We start from the raw sequence: 21,900 nt of genomic DNA, 5'->3' as shown, positions 1-21,900 counted from the left end.
ATCATTCGCCCAAATATTCACTTTTTAAGATTTTTTTTGAAAATACTCCATGGGCATTACCTCAAATTATATGTAAAAAAATCCTATAGAGTTTGTGTCCTAGTGAAGGTATTTCTGAACAAACACCATGAACACGAAGCAATTTGGGGAGGAAAGGGTTTATTCAACTTACACTTTCACATTACTGTACATCACCAAAGGAAGTCAGAACAGGAATCCACACAGAGCAGAAGCTGATGCAGAGGCCATGGAGGAGTGGTGCTTACTGGATTGCTGCCCCTGGCTTGTTCAGCCTGCTTTCTCATAGAACCCATGACTACCAGTCCAGGGATGGCACCAGCCACAATGGGCCCTACCACCCTTGATCACTAATTGAGAAAATGCCTTAGAGCTGAGTCTCACAGAGGTATTTTTCTCTAGGGAGGTTCTATTCTCTTTGACAACTCCAGCTTGTATAAAGTTGACAAACAAACAAACAAACAAATAAATGAAAACCCCAGCCAGTACAATTGACCCCTTGTCAACTTGACACACAAACACATCACTAGTAAACCCCAACCCTTACATTAATCAGCAAGACCTAAATAGCTTTAAAAGCCCCCACAGTCTTTAAAAACTCTTAAATATTAAAATCTCAATCCCTTTCAAACACCAAATCTCTTTTTTTCTGCGGATTTTTATTAGATTTTTTTAATTTAAATTTCAAATATTATCCCCTTTCCCTGGTTTCCATCCATAACCCACCTATACCATCCCCCCTCCCCCTTCTTCTGTGAGGGTGTTCCCCTACCCATCCACCCATCTATTCCCACCTCTCTACTTTCCTACCCTGATATTCCCCTACACTGGGGAGTCCAGCCTTGGCATGACCATGGGCTTCTCCTCACATTGGTGCCCAACAAGGCCACCCCCTGCTACATATACAGCTGGAGCCATGGATCTGTCCATGTGTACTCTTTGGATGGTGGTTTAATCCATGGGAGCTCTGATTGGTTGGTATTGTTGTTCTTATGGGGATGCAAACCCCTTCAGCTGCTTCAATTCTTTTGCTAACTCCTTCAATGGGGACTCCGTTCTCGGTTCAGTGGTTGGCTGTGAGCATTTCCTTATGTATCTGTCATGCTCTGGCAGAGCCTCTCAGGAGACAGCCATATCAGGCTCCTGTCAGCATGTACTTCTTGGCATCAGTAATATTGTCTGGGTTTGGTGGCTGTATGTGTGCGAGCTGGATCCCCAGGTGGGGCAGGCTCTGAATGAATGGCCATTTTTTCAGTCTCTTCTCCACACTTTGTCTCCGTATCTCCCCCTATGAATATTTTTTTCCCCCTTTTAAGGACTGAAGCATCTGCACTGTGGACGTTCTTCTTGAGCTTCATGTGGTCTGTGGATTGTATCGTGGGTAACCTGAGATTTGGACTAATATCCACTTATCAGTGAGTACATACCGTGTGTGTGTGTGTGTGTGTGTGTGTGTGTGTGTGTGTGTGTGTGAGAGAGAGAGAGAGAGAGAGAGACAGAGACAGAGACAGAGAGACAGAGAGACAAAGAGAGAGAGAGAGAGAGAGAGAGAGAGAGAGAGAGAGATTGGGTTACCTCAGGATATTTTCTAGTTCCATCTATTTGCCTATGAATTTCACGAAGTCATTGTTTTTAATACCTAAGTAGTACTCTATTGTGTAAATGTACCACATTTTCTGTATCTATTCCTCTGTTGAAGGACATCTGGGTTCTTACAGCTTCTGGCTATTATAAATAAGGCTGCTATGAATATAGTGGAGCATGTATCCTTGGGATACGGTGGGGCATCTTTTGGGTATATGCCCAGGAAAGGTATAACTGGGTATTTCAGGTAGTACTATGTCCAATTTTCTGAAGAACCTCCAGACTGATTTCCAGAGTGTTTGTACCAGCTTGCAATCTCACCAACAATGGAGGAGTGTTCCTCTTTCTCCACATCCTTGACAGCATCTGCTGCCTCCTCAGTATTTGAACTTAGTCATTCTGACTGGTGTGAAGTGGAATCTCAGGGTTGTTTTGATTTGCATTTCCCTGGTGACTAAGGATTTTGAACATTTATTTAGGTCCTTCTCAGCCATTTGATATTCCTCAGCTAAAAATTCTTTTTTAGCTCTGTACCCCATTTTTAAAATAGGGTTATTTGATTCTCCAGAGTCTACCTTCTTAAGTTCTTTGTATATATTGGATATTAGCACCCAATCGGATGTAGGATTGCTAAAGATCTTTTTCCAATCTGTTGGTTGCTGTTTTGTCCTAATGACAGTGTTCTTCGCCTTTCACAGAAGCTTTGAAATTTTATGAAGTCCCATTTGTCAATTCTTGATATTAGAGCATGAGCCATTGGTGTTCTGTTCAGGAAAATTTCCCCAGTGCCCATGAGTTCAAGGCTCTTTCCCAATTTTTCCTCTATTAGTTTGAATGTATCTGGTTTTATGTGGAGTCCTTGATCCACTTAAACTTGAGTTTTATACAGGGTGATAAAAATGGATTGATTTGAATTCTTCTACATGTTTACCACCAGTTGAACCAGCATCATTTGTTGAAAATGCTATCTTTTTTTCCACTGGCTGTTTTTAGCTCCTTAGTCAAAGACCAAGTGACCATAGGTGTATGGCTTCATTTCTGTGTCTTCAATTCTATTCCATTGATCTACCTTCCTTTTTCTGTACCCAATCTCTTTTAAAATTCGGTCTTTTTACGAGTCAAAGTCTCTTAACTATGGACTCCACTAAAATACTTTCTTCCTTCAAGAGGGAAAATTATCAGTGCATAGTCACAATCAAAAGCAAAATCAGACTCTAATTGTCCAAAATTTGGGATCTACCTATGGTCTTCTGGGCTCCTCCAAAGGGCTGTGTCACTTCTCTAGCTTTGCCCTCTGTAGCACTCAAAGTTCAGGTTGATCCTTAACTGAGGCTGCTTTCCTTGGTGATCATCCCATGGTACTGGCATGTCCAATACACTGGAGTCTTCTGCTGTAACTATGCTTCACTAAGACTGCGCATAGACTCTTTTCATGGTGCCAAGCCTCTACTCCGTTGTATAACTGCTTCAGTCCTGGGCCATTAACTGGAACCAAGGAAGCACCTTCACCAATGGCCTTTCATGGCTTCTCACAGTGCCAACCTCAGCTGTTCTTTGTGACCTCTTCATGCCTTCAAAACCAGTGCCACCTGGGTGTCTCTTACACATTACCAAGTACAGCTGCAGCTCAAGGTACAACTTATTTTGTTTCAGATGACATTTTATTAGGTGAACTATGAAGAACATTAAAATTGCAGTCATCTTGGGTACTTTTGGAAACCAGTTTGCACATCGTCCCCCTAAATGGGTTTCTTTAAACAAGATCAGAGTTCAATATTAACTGACCTCACATGTAAATTAGCACATGAAGGGTTGAGATATTCTGAGAATGGAAAGTGACCCAACTCCAGAGAAAATGAATGTAATTGGGCTATACTGGAGGGAAACATTAGGAATGTAGGTCCTTGAGAACAGAATCTAGTAAAGAGAATTTTGGAATCGATCAGACATGAAGAGGAGATAAAAATGGAAGAAAGAGGCAGAAAAGTGAAAAAAAGGGTGTTAGTGCACTCCTTCAGCTGAGTTTCCTTGCTTTAAAAATAAATAGTAAATAACTCTAAACTAATAGAACAAGGAAAGACATTAATACTGAACTGCTGGCATCTCTGCCTCTAGAAAACATTAACAGGAAAAGCCTGTCTAGGAGGAAAGCCAGAAACAGCAATGGCTGTCATTGGTAAATGGTCACCAAGTCTATATCCAATAGAGGGTTAATAGCTAACATATACAAAGAACTCAAGAAGTTAGACTACAGAGAATCAAATAATCAAATTAAAAATAGGGTACAGAGCTAAACAAAGAATTCTCAACAGAGGATTACCGAATGGCTGAGAATCACCTAAAGAAATGTTCAACATCCTTAGTAATCAGGGAAATGCAAATCAAAACAACCCTGAGATACCATCACGAACCAGTCAGAATGGCTAAGATCAAAAACTCAGGTGACAACAGATGCTGGCAAAGATGTGGAGAAAGAGGAACATTCTTCCATTGTTGGTGAGACTGCAAGCTGGTACAACTACTCAGGAAATCAGTCTGGAGCTTCTTCAGAAAATTGCACATAGTACTATCTGAAATACCCAGTTATACAACTCCTGGGCATACACCCAAAAGATACTCCAACATATAACAAGGACACATGTTCCACTATGTTCATGGAAGACTTATTTATAATAGCCATAAGGTAGAAAGAACCCAAATATCCTTCAAACAGAGGAATGGATACAAAAAATGTGGTACACCTACATAATGAAGTACTACTCAGCTGTTAAAAACAATGACTTCATGAAATTCATAGTCAATGGATGGATCTAGAAAATATCATCCTGAGCAAGGTAACCCAATCACAAAACACACATGGTATGCACTTACTGGTATGTGGATATTAGCTTGGAATACCTAAGAAAAAATTAACAACATATGAATTTCAAGAAGAAGGAAGACCAAAATATTTATGCTTCATTCCTTCTTAGAAGGGAGGACACAGTACTCATGAGAGGAAATACAGGGACAAAGAAGGGAGCAGGGATTAAAGAAAAGGTCATCCAGAGACAGACCCTCCTGGGGATCAATCTCATATGCAGTCACCAAACCCAGTCACTATTGCTGATGCCAAGAAGTGCTTGCTGACAGGAGCCAGATATGGGTGTGTCCTGAGAGGCTCTGACAGAGCCCTATTAATAAAGATGAGGTTGACTGCAGCTAACCATTGGACCTAACCAAGTTACCTCAATGGAGGAGTTTGAGAAAAGACTGAAGGGCCTGAAGGTTTTTGCAACACCATAGGAAGAACAACAATAACAACCAACCAGACCCTACCAGAGCTCCCAGGAACTAAACCACCAACCAATGAGTACACATGGAGGGACCCTTGACTTCAGCCACATATATAGCAGAGGATGGCATTGTCCAGCATCAAGAGGAGGAAAAGCCCTGGGTCCTGTGAAAGCTTGTTTCCCCGATGTAGGGTAATGCCAGAATGTTGAGGTTGAAGAGGGTAGGTGTGAGTGGTAGCATCCGCATTTGAAGCAGTGGGAGGGGGAAGAGTGTATGGGAGAGGGGGGAAATGGGATAACATTTGAAATGTAAACACATAAAATATCCAAGAAAAATAAAATCTAAAGAAAGACAACACCCATAAAATTTCATATTCCTAATGAACACTTTGCTTATTATTTATTTCATCTTTTTAGCCTAAGGAGACAATGGCAAGTCTTCAATATTTTTGATTAGAATGAATTTTGATGTCATCATAAATTTCTAAAGTTATAAAAGTATACTTAGGTTAACAGAAACTGACTTAAAAACATATAATTAACCTCTTGCTCTAAAGTTTTATTTTGATGCTAAGGTATCTTAACTTTAAATTTTTAAGGCTCAAGTTTAACAAGGATAAAACGGTAAAATCCAGTCTTATAAATGCTACTAACTTGTAGTAAATGTTAAAAGATAATTACAAGTTAATTGCCAGTCCACTATATAGATAATCAAATTTTTTAATGTGCTCAGAACTAAGTTTGTGGTTATGCTCTACAAATTTAATTCATTTACAAGGGCAAGTTTTATTTAGACTCCTGTATATATTTTCTAGTTAGTTAATTGATTGATTAATTTTATATTCTGACCAAAGTTTCTCTTCCCTCTTCTCCTCCCAGTCCTTTCTTCCTCAACTCCACCCACACCATTTTCCCCCTTCTGAGACTTCACATGGATATCAACCAGCTTTGGCATACCAAGTTGCAATAAGACTAGGCACATCTTCTTCTATTGAGGCTAGAAGAGGCAGACCAGTATAGAAAATTGTCCCAAAAGCAGCCAACAGAGTAGGATATAGTTCCTATGAATGTTTTTCGAGTCCCACATGAAGACCAAGTTGCAAAACTGTGACATTTGTGAACTTCCCTGGTTAGCAGTTCAGTCTCTATGGGCCCCTATGGTTTCAGGTTAGTTGATTTTATAGGTTGTCTTGTGGTGTTCTTGACTCCTCTGACTCCTTCAATCTTCCCTCCTATCATCTTCCTTTTAAAGGCTCCCCCAGTTGCATCTAATATTTGGCTGTGTGTCTGCATCTGTTTCCATAAGTTGCTGGATGGATACTGAGTTGCTCTAATAATGGTTCCTGATAGCAAGTGTAGCAGAATATCACTAACTATGGGCTCCCTCTCACGGTATGGGTCTCAAGCTGGACCAGTCACTGGTTGGCCATTCCCTCAATTTCTCGATCCCAATACCAGCCCAGTCTCTTCCACCTGTCCACCCAAGATGTTTATTCTATTTCCCCTTCTCAGTGCAATTCATGTGCCACACCCTCTTTGGGACCTCCTTGTTACTTAGCATATTTCAGACTGTAGATTTTAGTATGCTTATTCTTTACTTTACAACGAATATCCACTTTTTATTGGATATTTTATGTATTTACTTTTCAAATGTTATCCCCTTTCCTGGTTTCCCCTCCAGAAACCCCCTGTCCCCTCCCCCTTCCTCTGTTTCTACAAGATCGCTCCCCTTCCCACCTTGATGCCCTAACATTTCCCTTCATTGTGGAAACGAGCCTTCACAGGACTAAGGGCCTCTCCCCCTATAGATGCCAGACAATGCCATCCTCTGCTACATATGGGGCTGGAGCCATGGGTCTCTATATGTATACTCTTTGGCTGGTGGTTTAGTCCCTGGGAGCTCTGGGCAGGTCTGGTTGGTTGATATTATTGTTCTTCCTATGAGGTTGCAAATCCCTTTAGCTCCTTCAGTCCTTTTTCTAACTCCTCCAATGGGGACCCTGTTCTCAGTTCAATGGTTGGCTGTGAGCATCTGCCTGGGTATTTGTCAAGCTCTGGCAGAGCCTCTCAGGAGACAGCGATAACAGGCTCCTGTCAGCAAGCACTTCTTGGCATCAATAATTGTGTCTGGTTTTGGTGTCTGTATATATGGTATGGATCCCCAGGTCCAGCAGTCTCTGGATGGCCTTTCCTTCAGTCTCTGTTCCACACTTTGTACCTGTACCTCTTTTAGACAGGAGCCATTCTGGATTAGAAATTTGGAGATGAGTGGGTGGCCCAATCCCCCAACCAGGGCCTTACCTAACCTCTGGATATGGTCTCTACAGGTTTTCCCTCCCCTTTGTTGGGAATTTCAGCTAATCTCATCCCTGTTGGGTCCTGAGAAAATCCTGCTTTCCTGGCATCTGGGACTTGCTGGTGACTACCGCCTGTTCCCCATCACCCATTGCTACACACCTCTATTCAATTCCTGACCCTCTGTATACCATCCCCATCTCCTCCCATAACTGATTGTGGCACCTCCTTTTCTCTCTCTCCTTTTTGGGCCTGGGTTATCTCACTCAGGATGATATTTTCTAATTCCATTCAGTTTGCCTGAAAATTTCATGAAGTCATTGTTTTTAATAGCTGAATAATAATCCATTGTGTAAATGGACTATATTTTCTGTAAGGATGATCTGGCTGAGGTATCTGTCACCCCATTGATTGCCAGCTGTGATTCAACTGATCTGGCTGCCTAGGCAGGCGCCAGCTTCCTCCCTCACTGGTTCATGTGTGCTTGGTAAAACAAGGGGAAGAATGGTCTCTGGTCAAGGGTATAGGCGTAGCTGTGCTACCCTGCTAGAGCCCCCAAACAAGCTCTCAATATCCTGTATATGTTTTCAAAGTTAATCCTCCATTAAGTAACTAAAAACAATAAAGTTTGTTAAAAGTCAGGTATATTTAATCAGGTCTTGAAATTCCTCAGAGATTTGCTAAATGTGGTATTTAAAATGTTTAATCAAAAGTCTTCCCATTCATTTGGATTGTACTTTCTGTTCTTATTAAACAGTAACTTCATCAGTTTAATAGGAACATTAGCAAAATAAGAAATTTTATCCTGTCCTATACATCAAAAAGTGAAGTTTTCTCCCCCCCCCCTTCTCTCATTTAAGGCCTCTTCAGGCACTGAAAGCATAAAACGCCACCCAGATTCCTTTGTATTTTTAATTACTAAAACTTCATTTTGAAAATTTGTCAATTTTGTACATATTTCTTTTTTGAAAAACACATACATGGAATTGGTGTGGATTTTAAATGAAAAATGGGGGTGAATCGGCATTGAGAAAGTTTTAAAATATTTCTTCTGGATAATAAAATGGCCAAATAATAGAACATCATTACATGTTTTTCAAATTTCCTTGGGGGCCAAGCTAGACATTACATGTAGAGACACAGAGAAAGGGAGAGAGAGAAAGGGAGGGAGGGAGGGAGGGAGGGAGGGAGGGAGGGAGGGAGGGAAGGAGAGAGAGAGAGAGAACAAGAGAACGAGAGAGGGGGAAAGGAGAGAGGGAGGGAGAGAGAGAGGGAGAGAGAGAGAGAGAGAGAGAGAGAACACAAGAGAACGAGAGAGGGGGAAAGGAGGGAGAGAGAGGGAGGGAGGGAGAGAGAGAGAGAGAGAGAGAGAGAGAGAGAGAGAGAGAGAGAGAGAGAGAGAGAGATTGCAGTACACAGCAGAGCCAGAAGGAATGGAGGACATCAGAACAAGGCCCTCTAATTCAACTGAGCAAAGAGAAATCACAGAGACTCAAACAGGAACTGCAGGCCCTGTATGAATCTGCAATATGTCCTCTGCATATACATTATGGTTATTAGTATTTTATGGGACTCCTGAGCTTATGAACGTGTGTGTCTCTGACTCTTTTGCCTGCTCTTGGAACTCCATTTCTTCTATTGCTTTGCCTTGTCTAGATTTAATATGATGGTTACTATTTCTTGTATTGTCATGGTGGGTTCTTATTTTTTAGAAGCCTGTGCCTGTACTTTTCAGATGAGTGACAGAAAGGGAGTAGGTCTAGTGGGTAGTAGAGATAGAGAGGAACTCAGAGGAGTAGAGGCAGGAGCAACTGTAATTAGGATGTATTGTGTACCGGAAGAGTCTATTTTCAATAAAAGGGAAAATGAATGAAAGTATTCTTAAAGTTCACCATTTCCGTTTATCTATTTCTCACACTATCTGTTTGCTTTTGGCTTATGTACTAAAGGCAACAGTGACCTCTGTCTTTGTATTAGAAGTGGGTTTTATCTACAAGTTTTATTTCAGATTCACAGAGGTCTTTCCCAAAGTTATAGAGCCTTGAGTTCATTTATTTTTGTCTTTTTGATTATATATAAAACAATTATTTATTTTCTGAGTTATGGACATTGTGTAACATGCTTGATTTTGAGAAATGCAATCTTTTAAAAAGGGTTTATTATTTTCCTTTGATGTCAATTAGATTTTCATTTATATATTATCATTAGCCTTTAAAGCAACTTGACAGTCATAAGGAAACTATTCATTTTACTATTATTATACATTACAATTCACATATCTATAAAAAGATGAAAATGAAAGCAATGGAATGCTACCACTTTATAATAGAAAAGTGTAATATAATATTACAAGAATTTTTATTAAAATGGAATTTAATCAATGTCCCTAAACTAATAAGAATATCATTTGACATCTCTGTGAAGCAGGTAAGTAAAACAAAGTAGGAACTTCACTTGTAAAACATTTACTAAAAAAGACAGCATTCTTAAACTTAAAGCTGTGAAGGTATTGAATACCCCATACCAGTGCTTTTCTTCTATTAGGTGAATGAACACCAGGAATCGTCAGCATTGTGTGTGGAGGAAGAATGAATGTATTACAGTGTTTGACTCATGAAAACATTTTAAATTTATTCTGGTAGAATAAGTTCACAAATATGGAAGCTTTTCTGGATACAAACTATTTGTAAACTCCATGGGTAACTTATCGTTCCATCCAGTCTATTACTCTACCAACAGGAAACCAAATTTCTTTTAAAGTAAATACTAAACAGGAAATGCAATTCCAGGTAACTTTCAAAGGGATGAATGTGAAAGGCTTTATGGATTGACACTACAGGTTATATATGTCAGAAAATAGGAAGAGGAAACTTGTCTCTGTGGGCTGAATAAGATTTTATAAAAGAAAGAAAAAGGGTTGGAGATGAAGTTGAGTTGGTAGGGTGCTTGCCTAATATGCATGAATACCTTGATTTGATCCTCAGTGCCAGGGAATCTGAGTGTGATGAAAATCTGTAAGTCAAACATCTGAGAGGCAAACTACAGAATAAGGATCAAGAGTATGGATACAGGAGTGTTTGTCTGGAAACAAAGTATGAAAACATACTGAAATCATGTCTTATCCATAGAAGCTTCCTTTTAATTTTAATCTAGAGTGTGTGAATTTTAGTTTTATATATATATATATATATATATTTCATACATACACACATATATGTATTATTCATACATACACATATGTGTGTGTGCAGCAGATTAAGTTTCAAAGCAGTAATAAAAGATTTTTAACATCATATTTGCATTGAAGGAGCAAGACTCTCCTAATGGCTGAGATGTCTGGAAATTGTGAGGGGAGAGTACTTGAGAACTTTCAGTAATGAGTCATCCATGCTCCTGCAAATAATCCTAATAAACTCATTGGCTCCATAAAAAGAAGAGGAGGAGGAGGAGGAGGACTAGGTTGAGGACAAGGAGGACGAGGAGGAGGAGGACAAGGAGGAGGGAGGAGTGGGAGGGAGAGGACGAGGAGGGAAAGAAAGGAAAGGAAGCAAACAAAAGTGTAAGTCATATATGTGGAACGATCAATGTAGGCTGATACAGAAATGCGTACCTTAATATGATATGACAGAAAACTAATTGTACCTAAGTCTTGGGAGCACAAAAATATGTGGTAATGGAGATTACAGACAAAGAAGGAAAGGAAGTATTTTTAAAAAAAAAAAAGGGAAAAAACAAAACAAGCATGGGCTCAGTTAATGTCTAATTTTCTGAAGTAAACCAAAAACTGATAAACTTCACTTAGAAATTTCTTAACTTCGAGATGTGAGTGCTATTTCAAGTGACTACATCATTTAAACTAGGTAAACTTCCCTGGCAGCCTAGTTAAGAATTATTGTACTCAAAGTTTCTTTTTCTCCTGCAGTTCCCATTTTTTTAGTGTCATTTTTTTTTCTGGATCATGATGGACACAGGCTTAGAGGATTTTAGCCTACTCAGTGACTCTTAGTGGGAATACTGAAAGATATGTGGAAGTGTGCCAAATCTCATAAGATGGAATTGGAGAAAACATAACATTCAAGGTTGGCAAGCTCTTATTTTTAAACATAATTGAAAATAAAAGCACTAAAGAGTTTTATGGACCCTGGTGGATTTATTCATATGAACTGCTCAAAATTTATGTTGCTGCTCTAGATATTTTCATTCTTCCTTTTAGTTGAAATTCCAACATATTTTAGCACTAGAAGATGCAGTTAGTTATTGTTAATTTTAAATGCAATTATGTAATCAGAGATATATTAAATTTGAATATCTCATTCAAACATTCAGTCTTGACAATTATAGGTGCATAATAAAATTAGATGAAAATATCAAAACAGATCCAACAAAGTACACAAAGATAAGTCTCTCATTTTTTAAATTATATAATCAAGAACATGATATAAGACTTAAGACTACATATTCATATATAATTGTAAATTAAAACACTGAACTTAGCATAATCTTCATCAGCAGCCCAATTTTCAATTAAAATAAACTACTTATTTACATGATATCAGCGTGTCTTTGGGGTACTATATATTAGTGCTTTATAAGCAACCTAATTATATAGTCTTATATTATTTGATATGGATCAAAAGACAGTTGGCATTGCAGATTTAATAGTGATGGGTCTGTTGATTTGTGCAAAACACAAAATTTTCAATATATCAAGAATACTGGTATTTTGTATTTTAATTTTATGAATTTTGTTATAAGAAATGTACAAATTCCAACACAGTTCTTTACAGACCTTGAAAGAGCAATTCTTAGCCTCATATGGAAAAACAAAAACCTAGGATGGCTTAATCAATTCTGTACAATAAATGAACTTCTTGGGGTATCACTGTCCCTGATTACAAGCTATAGTACAGAGCAATAGTAATAAAAACTGCATGGTATTGGCATAAAACAGATAGGTTGATCAGTGAAATTGAATCAAAGACCCAGAAATAACCCCTACAAACAACTCATTTTTGAAAAAGAAGTCAAAATCATAAAATGGAAAAAAGAAAGAATATTTAACAAAAGGTTCTGGTCTAACCAGATGTCTGCGTGTAGAAGAATGCAAATTCATCCATACTTATCATCCTGCCCAAAACTCAAGTCCAAATGGATCAAATACTTCAACAAAAAGCCAGGTTTCCTAAATCTAACAGTCCAGAATATGGGGAATAGCCTTGAATGCACTGGTACAAGAGACAAGTTCCTCAACAGAACACAAATTGCTCAGGCTTTAAGAACAATTGATAAATGGGAGCTCATGACACTGAGAAGCTTCTATAAGGCAAAAGACATAGTCCACAAACCCAAAGAAACTAGGTAATAAGGAGGTCCCAAGAAAGGATGTTCAAATCTCACCCAAAAAAAGAAACGAGTCATTGGAAGTGGATGGAAAGAGGGAACTGGGTAGGAGAGGTGCTGAGGAGGGGAACAGGATGGTACTCAGGTGTGGGAAGGCAGGGGTAGGAGATGGCTGGGGGTGAGAATGGAAATACCTGAGGTTATTTCTGGTGACTAGCTGGATGCCTGGCTCAGGAGAAGACACAGGGAGTCTAAGGAGTGACCCTAGCTGAATTCCTATGAAAGGAAGATATAAAGACTTAAGGGGCCACCTCCTGTAGCCAGGCAGGACGTCAGAGGTAGGAGAGGGATGTCAATCCATCCACAAAACCTTCAACTCAAAATGTGTCTTGCCTACAAGATGTATAGGGATAAAAATAGAGCAGAGATTGAGGAAACAGCCATCCAATGACTTCTCCAAGTTGAGACCCATCCTGTATGAGAGAGCCAACCCCTGACACTATTAATGATACTCTGTTATGCTTGGAGACAGGAACCTAGCATTACTGTCTCCTGAGAGACTTCATCCAGCAGTGGATGGAGGGAGATGCAGAGACCCACAACCAAATATCAGGGGGGAACTTGGGAAGTCTTGTGGAAGGGTGGGGCATAGAATGCAGCAAGACGAAGGGGTCAAGGACACTACAAGAAGACCTACAGAGTCTACTAACCTGGGACTATGGGGGCTCACAGAACTTGGGCCATAAACCATGATGCGTGTAGTTGCTGGTCCTAGAACCCCTGGACATTTGTGTAAAATGTGCAACTTGGTTTCCATGTGGATCTCCTAACAAGTGGATCATGGAGGGTCTTTGTCTCTGTTTCCTGCAATTGGATCCAATGCCCCTAACCTGGACTGCCTTATTGGGCCTCAGTGGGAGAGGAGTGCCTAGTCCTGCTTAGATCAGATCCTGAAGGTGGGGTGGCTTCCAATGGAGGGCTCCCCTTTTCTGAGAAGAAGAAAAGGGGGCAATGGAGGAGGGATTTATAAGGGTGGGCCTGGAAAGAGATGAGGGAAGAGGAGTCTGTTCAGGATGTAAACTGCATTTAAAAAAAAGATTAGTTCATGAAACCAAGTGTAGGAAAATAGAAAGTTGCAAATAAAAACAAATCACACACAGAAATTAAACATGTCCAAAGTCTATGTATCTCAATAAAAATTTTATACAGTCATTTTGACTGGAAGCTATGTAGTTTCATATTGTATTTTACATTTTAACTCTCAAACATTTTATGTACTTATCCACCATTGTACTTATCCACCACCAAACTCCCCAAAATTCCATGACAGATTTAAACAACCAGTTTTATGACCTCTTTCATAATTCATTTCCTTAGCTGAATTCAGCTCTTCTTCATTGCCTAATATTTAGCATTTTCTTCTCCTTTCTATGTTATATTGTACCTATATATACATGCGCTTACATATATTCACATATTCTACATATACAATATGAGGATGAATGTGGGTTTTTAAAATTTTTCTGAGATTCTGTGATCCCACTTAATACATATTCTGAGTCTGACCATTTCCCCACAAATTTTATGGTTGCATAAATATTTAAAGCTGAGCATATATATATATGAAAATATACCAAATATAGATATATTGAATTCATTATCCATTCATCTATTGATGGACAGCTAGGTTAATCCCAATTCTTTCCAATAGTCAATAAAGCAGCAATAAAATTACAAGTGCATATACATACTAGCATAGTCACTGTAGAAATCAGTTTGGAGATTTCTCAAAAAATTTAAAAACAGAACTAGCATATGATCCAATAGTAATTGATATTTTAATTAAGTACATACATTAATAAGTTATGTTAATGATGGAACCAGGATAATGTTTCACCTTTTCTTTCCTAAAATCACCTGGACTTCCTGTTATTCCTTTTGTAAGTAAATAATTTCTTAACTTGAAGTCCACATTCTTCTCTCAAAGAAAATGGACTATCCTTTATCACTTTGGCACATCTCCAATCCTTGATACAATAAGCTACCTGATAATTCTGATAGCATAAAACACTGTAGAGAGTCATAAAACAGATGATTCTTGCTGAGTAAAGAAGTTTGGAGGGTAGAGAGATGACTCAGTGTTACCAAATTGTCACATTTCATCAGGACTCCAGTTCTATGTTCAGATACTATTTCGAACATTACATGAAACATATAGTAATATGATGTAATATAATATAATATAATATAGCATGTGAGTCTATAATCTCAGTGTTGGGATCCAAAAATAGCAGCATCTTCATGGTTCACTGTCCAGCTAGTCTAGATTAATCAAATCTAGGGAATATGAGAGACCTTGTAGGCTTACTTAGAGAAACTGTAGGGCAGCAGTACTCAACCTGTGGCTCACGACCATTTTGTGGGTTGTGTATCAGATATCCTGCATGAGACATTTATATTATGATTCATAACTAGCAACATTGCAGTTTTGAAGTAGCAATGAAAGAATTTTATGGTTGTGGATCACCACAACATGAGGAAATGTTTTAAACAGTCACAGCATTAAGAAGGCTGAGAAACACTGCTATTAGACTTAGTGAGAGACCCTGTCCACCCAAAATACAAGAAGAAAAAGAAGGAGGAGGAGGAGGAGGAGGAGGAGGAGGAGGAGGAGGAGGAGGAGGAGAAATGAAAAGGAAAGGAAAGGAAAAGAAAAGAAAAGAAAAGAAAAAGAAGTAAAAACAAAGTGGACAGCTCCTGAGGAAAGATCGATCTCTTCTCTCTACATACACTTTCACCCTCCTATTACACAGACAAATAGGTGCCCCCCCACATACACACTCATGAACACATGTGCCTGCAAACAATGTAGATCTGAATGTTCTTTAACTCATAGAGATTTTCTTGTCTCTGTCTCCTGAGTGCGGGGATTAATGGCATGCACCATTATACCTCACAAAGAATTGAGTGCTTGAAACATCCAATCTCACTACATTCTCTAACAAAAAAAAAAGTCTAGCACAAACAAAACTGAAAAATACATATAATATTTCACAAAACAAGAGTCTGAGGTTTACTTAGAGACAAAGATAAAAGGCAGAACAAGGAAAACAAGGTGAGACTGGTGTCTCTTAGTAACAGGAACAATGAAAACAAAGCAGGGGTCCAATGCACCATTGGGAAGCATTTGTGCTTTTGTAACCAGGAAGTTAGACTGTCACGTAAGTATTTTTATTTGAGAACCAAACATCATATCAAGCAAAAGACACATAAGAAGAAAGTATTTGTTAAGGAGACAAGAAGTGTTCTATTTTAGTGAAAACATGACAAGGATTACATGTGGCAACCCCTATCATTATTCACAATTTTCAACTCATTTGGGTTCCTTGTTAAAAACAATATAGAAATGATATAATGTCATGTGTGTCTGCCAGCATCATACTTTATTGTAATGATGTTCTGAATTATACAATTGAATACCATCATTAAGTCTAGAGGTCTCCAGAAACATCCAGTTATAGTTCAATGAAATTTAGGAGTAGAATTATGTATTTTGTGGTATTTGTAAATTTAAAACTTATCAAAGGTTATGCTTGAGAACAGGTAGTATCAAGCAAGGCTGCTTTGAATTCTAAAGGAATAAAAGGACAGAAAGTGTGAAGGTTTATTTTCCTAGAACAGTTAGGCCTTGAATAGTAGTGATACTAATCAAGCACATTAACACAATAAGTTTAAATCAATTTTCTCTTGCTTGTTGTTGGCCCTTAGGACATTGTCCAGTCTGTACATATGTAAATGCATCTTAATTATGATGATGGTTAGTACTCCTCTATATCTCAAATACCCACATGTCCAAATGTCCACAGAATAATACCTACATGCTCTTAAATAATATGCCTGTAACCAGCACCTCTGTATATTACCCAGATATGACAACTGTACAATAAATCAATAAAGATAATTGTTTGAAATCACCACCTTAGCACATGTGGACTATAAACTAAAGCTCTGAACAACAACAGAACATCAAACAGTGGCCCTGGTGTGACATATTTTGAACTTGTCTAATTTATAAAGTTCAAATATCATACCTTTAACCTTGCTTACAATCTCTGAATGATATATCATATAAACAGTTATTGATTTTAAGAAAGAAACATTTATCTCCAGGAAAACGAACTCTTCTTTTGGAATAATAATTAGTCAGTTGCTCGCTTCTTAATGAGAGGATTGATATCACATTGTTTTCAGTTTAAATGTCAATGTGCATACATATAAACATCCGGAAAAACAGGTTTAACAAGATCATGCTATGTAAAGGTCATACAGACCTTGCAAATATTGCTGCATCTCCTACTAATCTAATCCAGTTCTTGAGTTCAAATATCAAATTATATCCCTTTCTGCTACCCAGAATTCTGAATTTCTGATATTCAATGAATCCTAAGAGTTTTATATGTTTGTATTGTGAAGTGTTCATCTTTAACCATATGCAATTATCATTTTGCTTTATCGTGGCAAGCTCTGTTAACATCAGCTCTTCACTGATAAAGCACCAAACATTTGAATCACCAGAACACTATAGCAGGATATTACAACCTCAGTTATGGATAATGTGAAGTTATATGCATGCCTGCCCTCTGTAACTGTGAGAAGCAATTTGTTTGGGTCCACGTTTTATTTTGCCTCCAAGATTTCACTACTCACAAACTTTTTTTAAAAAAGCAAAAGAATAATAAATGTATTGCTACACAATACCATAGCTGTGTCCATCAATAGCAAGACTTCTTTATCTTAACACTAATGCCAAAAGATGAATTTCATTATGCTAATTCAATGATTGTGTACATGTTCATATCTTCAAGTGTACATAAGAAAATGAAAAATAAACACAAGTCAAATAAGCAATCAGAAAACAGTTTTCTAAAAGTATTGAGTATGTTAGAAATCATCAAATGTCTCCCTGCTAATGGCAATAATTGAAGCTCTGAGTTGATATATTTACCTTACAGTCACATAGGTCAGTTTATGTCAAGTTCTGGAAACTTCTGTTGTTTATATTTCTTAAGAAAATCTTTTCATTATTTATATATTATAGTGATATCAACAACTAAGCAGTAACAGGATAGCTTCAAAAAGATTTGGCTGAAGCTACTTGGAAAACTTACCTTGAGAATATTGAGGAATAGATTGATTCGGGGGTTACTTGAAAGATCAGCATCATGCCTATATAAAACATGCATTTAAGAGGTATCCTGGAAATTTATAATCAAAAGAAAGGGTGAAAAACCATGATACTTTATGAAGGTTAAATTACTAGTATAAAGGATTATGTGAAGTACCAAAAAGCATCAATAAGGGAAGAAAATGAGTTAATTATATGTATAAATTCATTTGCTAAAATAATTTTATGTTTATATAATATTTCAATCACAGATGGTAATTTATTATCAGTGACTTAAGGTATATGAAACAAACAACTTCTTAATAATCATTCAAATACTGAAATTTACTTTTAAAAACAGCTTTGATCCATCGGTTTGGTGGCATACAACTTTAATTCCAGCACTCAGACAGGGGCAGGGACAGGGGCAGGGACAGGGGCAGGGGCAAAGGCAGGGGCAGGGGCAGGGGCAAGGGCAGGGGCAGGGGCAGGGGCAGGGGCAGGGGCAGGGGCAGGGGCAGGGGCAGGGGCAGGGGCAGGGACAGGTAGAACTCTGCAAAATTATAGGTGGGTCTGGTGAATTGCCTCACACAAAACAAACAAACAAACAAAAACTTTTAGTTGTATCTACTGGAATGGAGCTTTCTATACATAATTCTTGTGTTTAAAGCACCAGTGATGAAATTTGTCATTGGTGATGCTAGGTCTGAGCTTTGACAGTTAGTAACCACATGAATATATTTCCTCTAGAAAAGAAGATTTGCAGGTGCTTAGAACATAAAACAACAATAGGAATGCCTTTTATATAAGAACACTTAATGAAGGTAGCCAGCCCTGCTACTGGATACTGGGTAGTTGTGTTTCCCTGTCATAGCAATGAATTAGATCAACTATGGAGCCTCATTTACAAAAACTTCCTTGACTTCTATAAAACTGTCTCCTAGAACTCCAAGATTGAAAGAGGTTTTGGGTATTTGTTTACATTTGTTGTGTACTGTTTTGTTTTGTGAACAAAGAATAGGCTGCTATCTTGGCCCTGTATAAAATTCAGGCTATCGGGAGTTTCTCTTAAGCTTTTGTACAGGTTATTTGATTAGAACAACTCAATATTTGGACCAGCCTAGCAAAAGCTAATTTTATATATCAAAGGAATAAATACTTCCAAACTTCTGCCCGTATGGAATTAAAATTTTGCCCATTGTACTGTGGTTTAACTAGGCAGACCAGTGGACCTAGTATCTAAATTTAGTTCTTTGGCTGACTAACTGTGTCAACTGAATACTTTAGATGTTCTGATTTTTTTTAACAGTGTTGAGATGAGGGTCTCTAAATTTTTTGTTCTCTGAACCTTCTCATTTGAAAAGAGACTAAGGGTGAGGTTGTTGCAAGGAAAATAATCAATGCTGAGTAACATTCCAAACATGGTTGTTTTAACTTGTCTTTTATTTTCTGTTTAAAATAGTAGAGAGCGTGTTTTCATTTAGCCCCTTAATTCCTTTCTTAGGCATGCTAGGACTGACCACCATTCATTGTCAACATCAGTAGTACATGCAATTAATGCTTGAGAAGGCTGAAAAAATAAGATACTAATGGTGACATTTTAGTATTTAGGAGGCATTTCAAAGAAAAGTTAGGGTTTACTGGGAAATCTAGAAAGCGAGTGAGAAAAATTCAGATGGAGAATTTAAAAGAAATAAAACAAAATATGGAAATGAGAAAGATAGACTAAGCAGTAACCCTCAAGAACTCTAGAAAAATAAAGTGCTGAAAAAACCATCAGTCACTGTAACATATTCTTCATTCACATATATTCAATATGTACACCCAAAAATGACATTTTTACATATATAATTTATAGTCCAAAAGTACTAACTGCAGTCTTTATTTATGTGGTAGGATTACAAAGTTAAGTATTGCCTTTAAGCTCATATTATAAAAATATGATGGTGCATAATTGTTAAAAATGGATACATAAAATTCTTTTAGGCCAAAATAAAGTTTGAAAGACTTAGACTTCCCAAATATTCTTTTCCTATATAATAAATAATCTATTCATGTGGAGTATGCTAGAGAAGTTTTTCTCCAGATTCTCTTGCTTTGTCAAAGTGCTGTTTGAAGAATTGTCAGTCATGCTCTTGAGTATAGATAGGGTCTAGTCTATGGCACAGTTTAGTACCCAACCATACTCAACTAAGAAGAACCTGAAGGTATGTTAGGGTGCTTTGTTTATTTGTTTGTTTGTTCATCATGTGGTGATCAGGTCCTTCCAATTATTGATATTGATAAAGTGTATTTGCCATTATTAGTTAATAATTAATAATAGCGTGCCTGCCGCATTACCATGGTGGAATTTGTATGTCAGGAAGATATGCATGTTCTTAGTACGCCTCTAGCGTGTTCAGAATCAAGCTGGCAGTAAAACCACATAATGCAACACAGGCCTGCTTTTGTTAGATTTTCCATGCCTCCTGCATGCAGTTATATTACCTGATACTGTGTCCTGATTCAAAGTTTAAAAAGGTAGGGGAAAGGGGACATCTAAGATAGAAGAACTGGGGTTTCTCCAAACTCCGGTGACAGAAGAGCTTCCTAGAAGGAGGTGACTTTCATGACAGAATTCCCATACATACAGGGACATGGGAAATCAATTCCCCTTTTGTAAAGAAGGTCCTTTATCAGTACAGCTGGGTAGTCTTGAACTTTGACAGAGATGTGAAATACTTATTGATGATATTCCATTTAGTACCCTTGCTCATTTTACTAGGCTCTTCAGATATTGTCAAGGGGATTATATTTCAGGGAAAAATAAAAACTACAGAGTTGCCTTCTGATTTTGGGCTTTGAGATGGTAGTAAATTGCCCTGTCTTAGTCACTTTCTTCTGGTGTGTGCTGTCACTTAAGGTAATTCACAGTCTTTTGCATTGTATAACTCAAGTACTGGGGTCACAATCCAGTTTGGTTCCTCCTATCTCTTAAATAATCCTCTTTTGATTTCCTCTTGTGCTATGGCTAGATTGTTTTGTTGTTCTTAACTTTGGGGAGCCATGGAAAAATCAGTTCAAGTGCTACTTTCCAAACTCAAGGATCTGTTTTAGCATGTTTCCTGACTGGCTCACAAGTCAGTGGCTTCTAGAAGGCACATACATTTACAAACACACACACACACACACACACACACACACACACACACACACAGAATTCAAATTTGCATTCATTTATTAATGTGATGTATTCGGTGGGGGGGCTGACCTCCTGTTCTAATAAAATGTTAGCATTTGAGGTTAACAAGTACAGTATCAACTAAAGTATTTGATGAATAGAATAACAATATTAGGCATACTCTTTTCAATATGTATTTGGCAATTATATCAGCAATTAGATTAACTATAACATCAACAATAATGTAAGATTTCTCAACATATGGATCATGTAAAAATAGACTTGTTTCTATCAGGGTGATATTACAAATAAATATATCAGATGGCACAAACATAAAATTCCATTGCCCTGAAATTATTAATTCTTTCATCTTCTCAGAAACAATACAATGAATTTTTTAATATAGGGAATCATTATGCATCCTAGATCTCTCTATGTAGACAAGACTGCCCTTGAGTTTAAAGTGATTCTCCTGCCTCTGCTTCATCCAGATCTTCCATCACATCTGGATGAAAATTAACTCTAGCATATATAAATATATTTTAGTAATGATCAAGTTATTCACTAGTCATAAACATCTGTAGTTTGAACAATTTGGATAGTTCAATTATTACCTAAAACACTAAGAGAGTGAATGAATGTTGTTAGGGTCAATGCTGGTTTACTAATACAGCATCCAAAACCTCCAGGGAGTTAAATCTGGTTGCACTATAAGAAGTCATTAAAATAACCAATTTTATAAATAATCAGTTTTTAAATCAAAATCAAATAACCCTACAAAAGGAATAATTTTCGTTTAAATTCTCTTTTAAAGTATCTTCTAAATATGCAGCATAGAACCAAAACAAAATGAACTTGATGGCATTTTGAGATTTTTTCTTCTTTACCTTACAGTTTTGTTTTGTTTTGCATATATATTGGGGTTTTCAATGTTGTGTTTTTATGAAATTCCTGTGTACGTGAACATGTGTTTCTCTATCTATATATATATATCCTGTGCTTTTTCTTTGGTTCCTTTTCTTCTGATCATTTCATTTGTCTTATTCTGAATGTTTGTTTTTATT

At 37.5% G+C, this 21,900-nt stretch overlaps 1 protein-coding gene across 1 annotated transcript in view; it reads right to left on the bottom strand.

The window, feature by feature from the left end:
- The window catches only part of Dmd (dystrophin), a 2,349,574-nt gene that overhangs the window by 2,262,752 nt on the left and 64,922 nt on the right, over window positions 1-21,900 (bottom strand). The window lies entirely within an intron of this gene.

Source organism: Rattus norvegicus, chromosome X, assembly GCF_021556685.1.
Source record: "Rattus norvegicus strain SHRSP/BbbUtx chromosome X, alternate assembly SHRSP_T2T, whole genome shotgun sequence".
Lineage (NCBI taxonomy): Eukaryota > Metazoa > Chordata > Mammalia > Rodentia > Muridae > Rattus > Rattus norvegicus.
The sequence above is the reverse complement of the archived record's forward strand: the minus strand, read 5'-3'. Positions and strand labels throughout refer to the sequence as shown.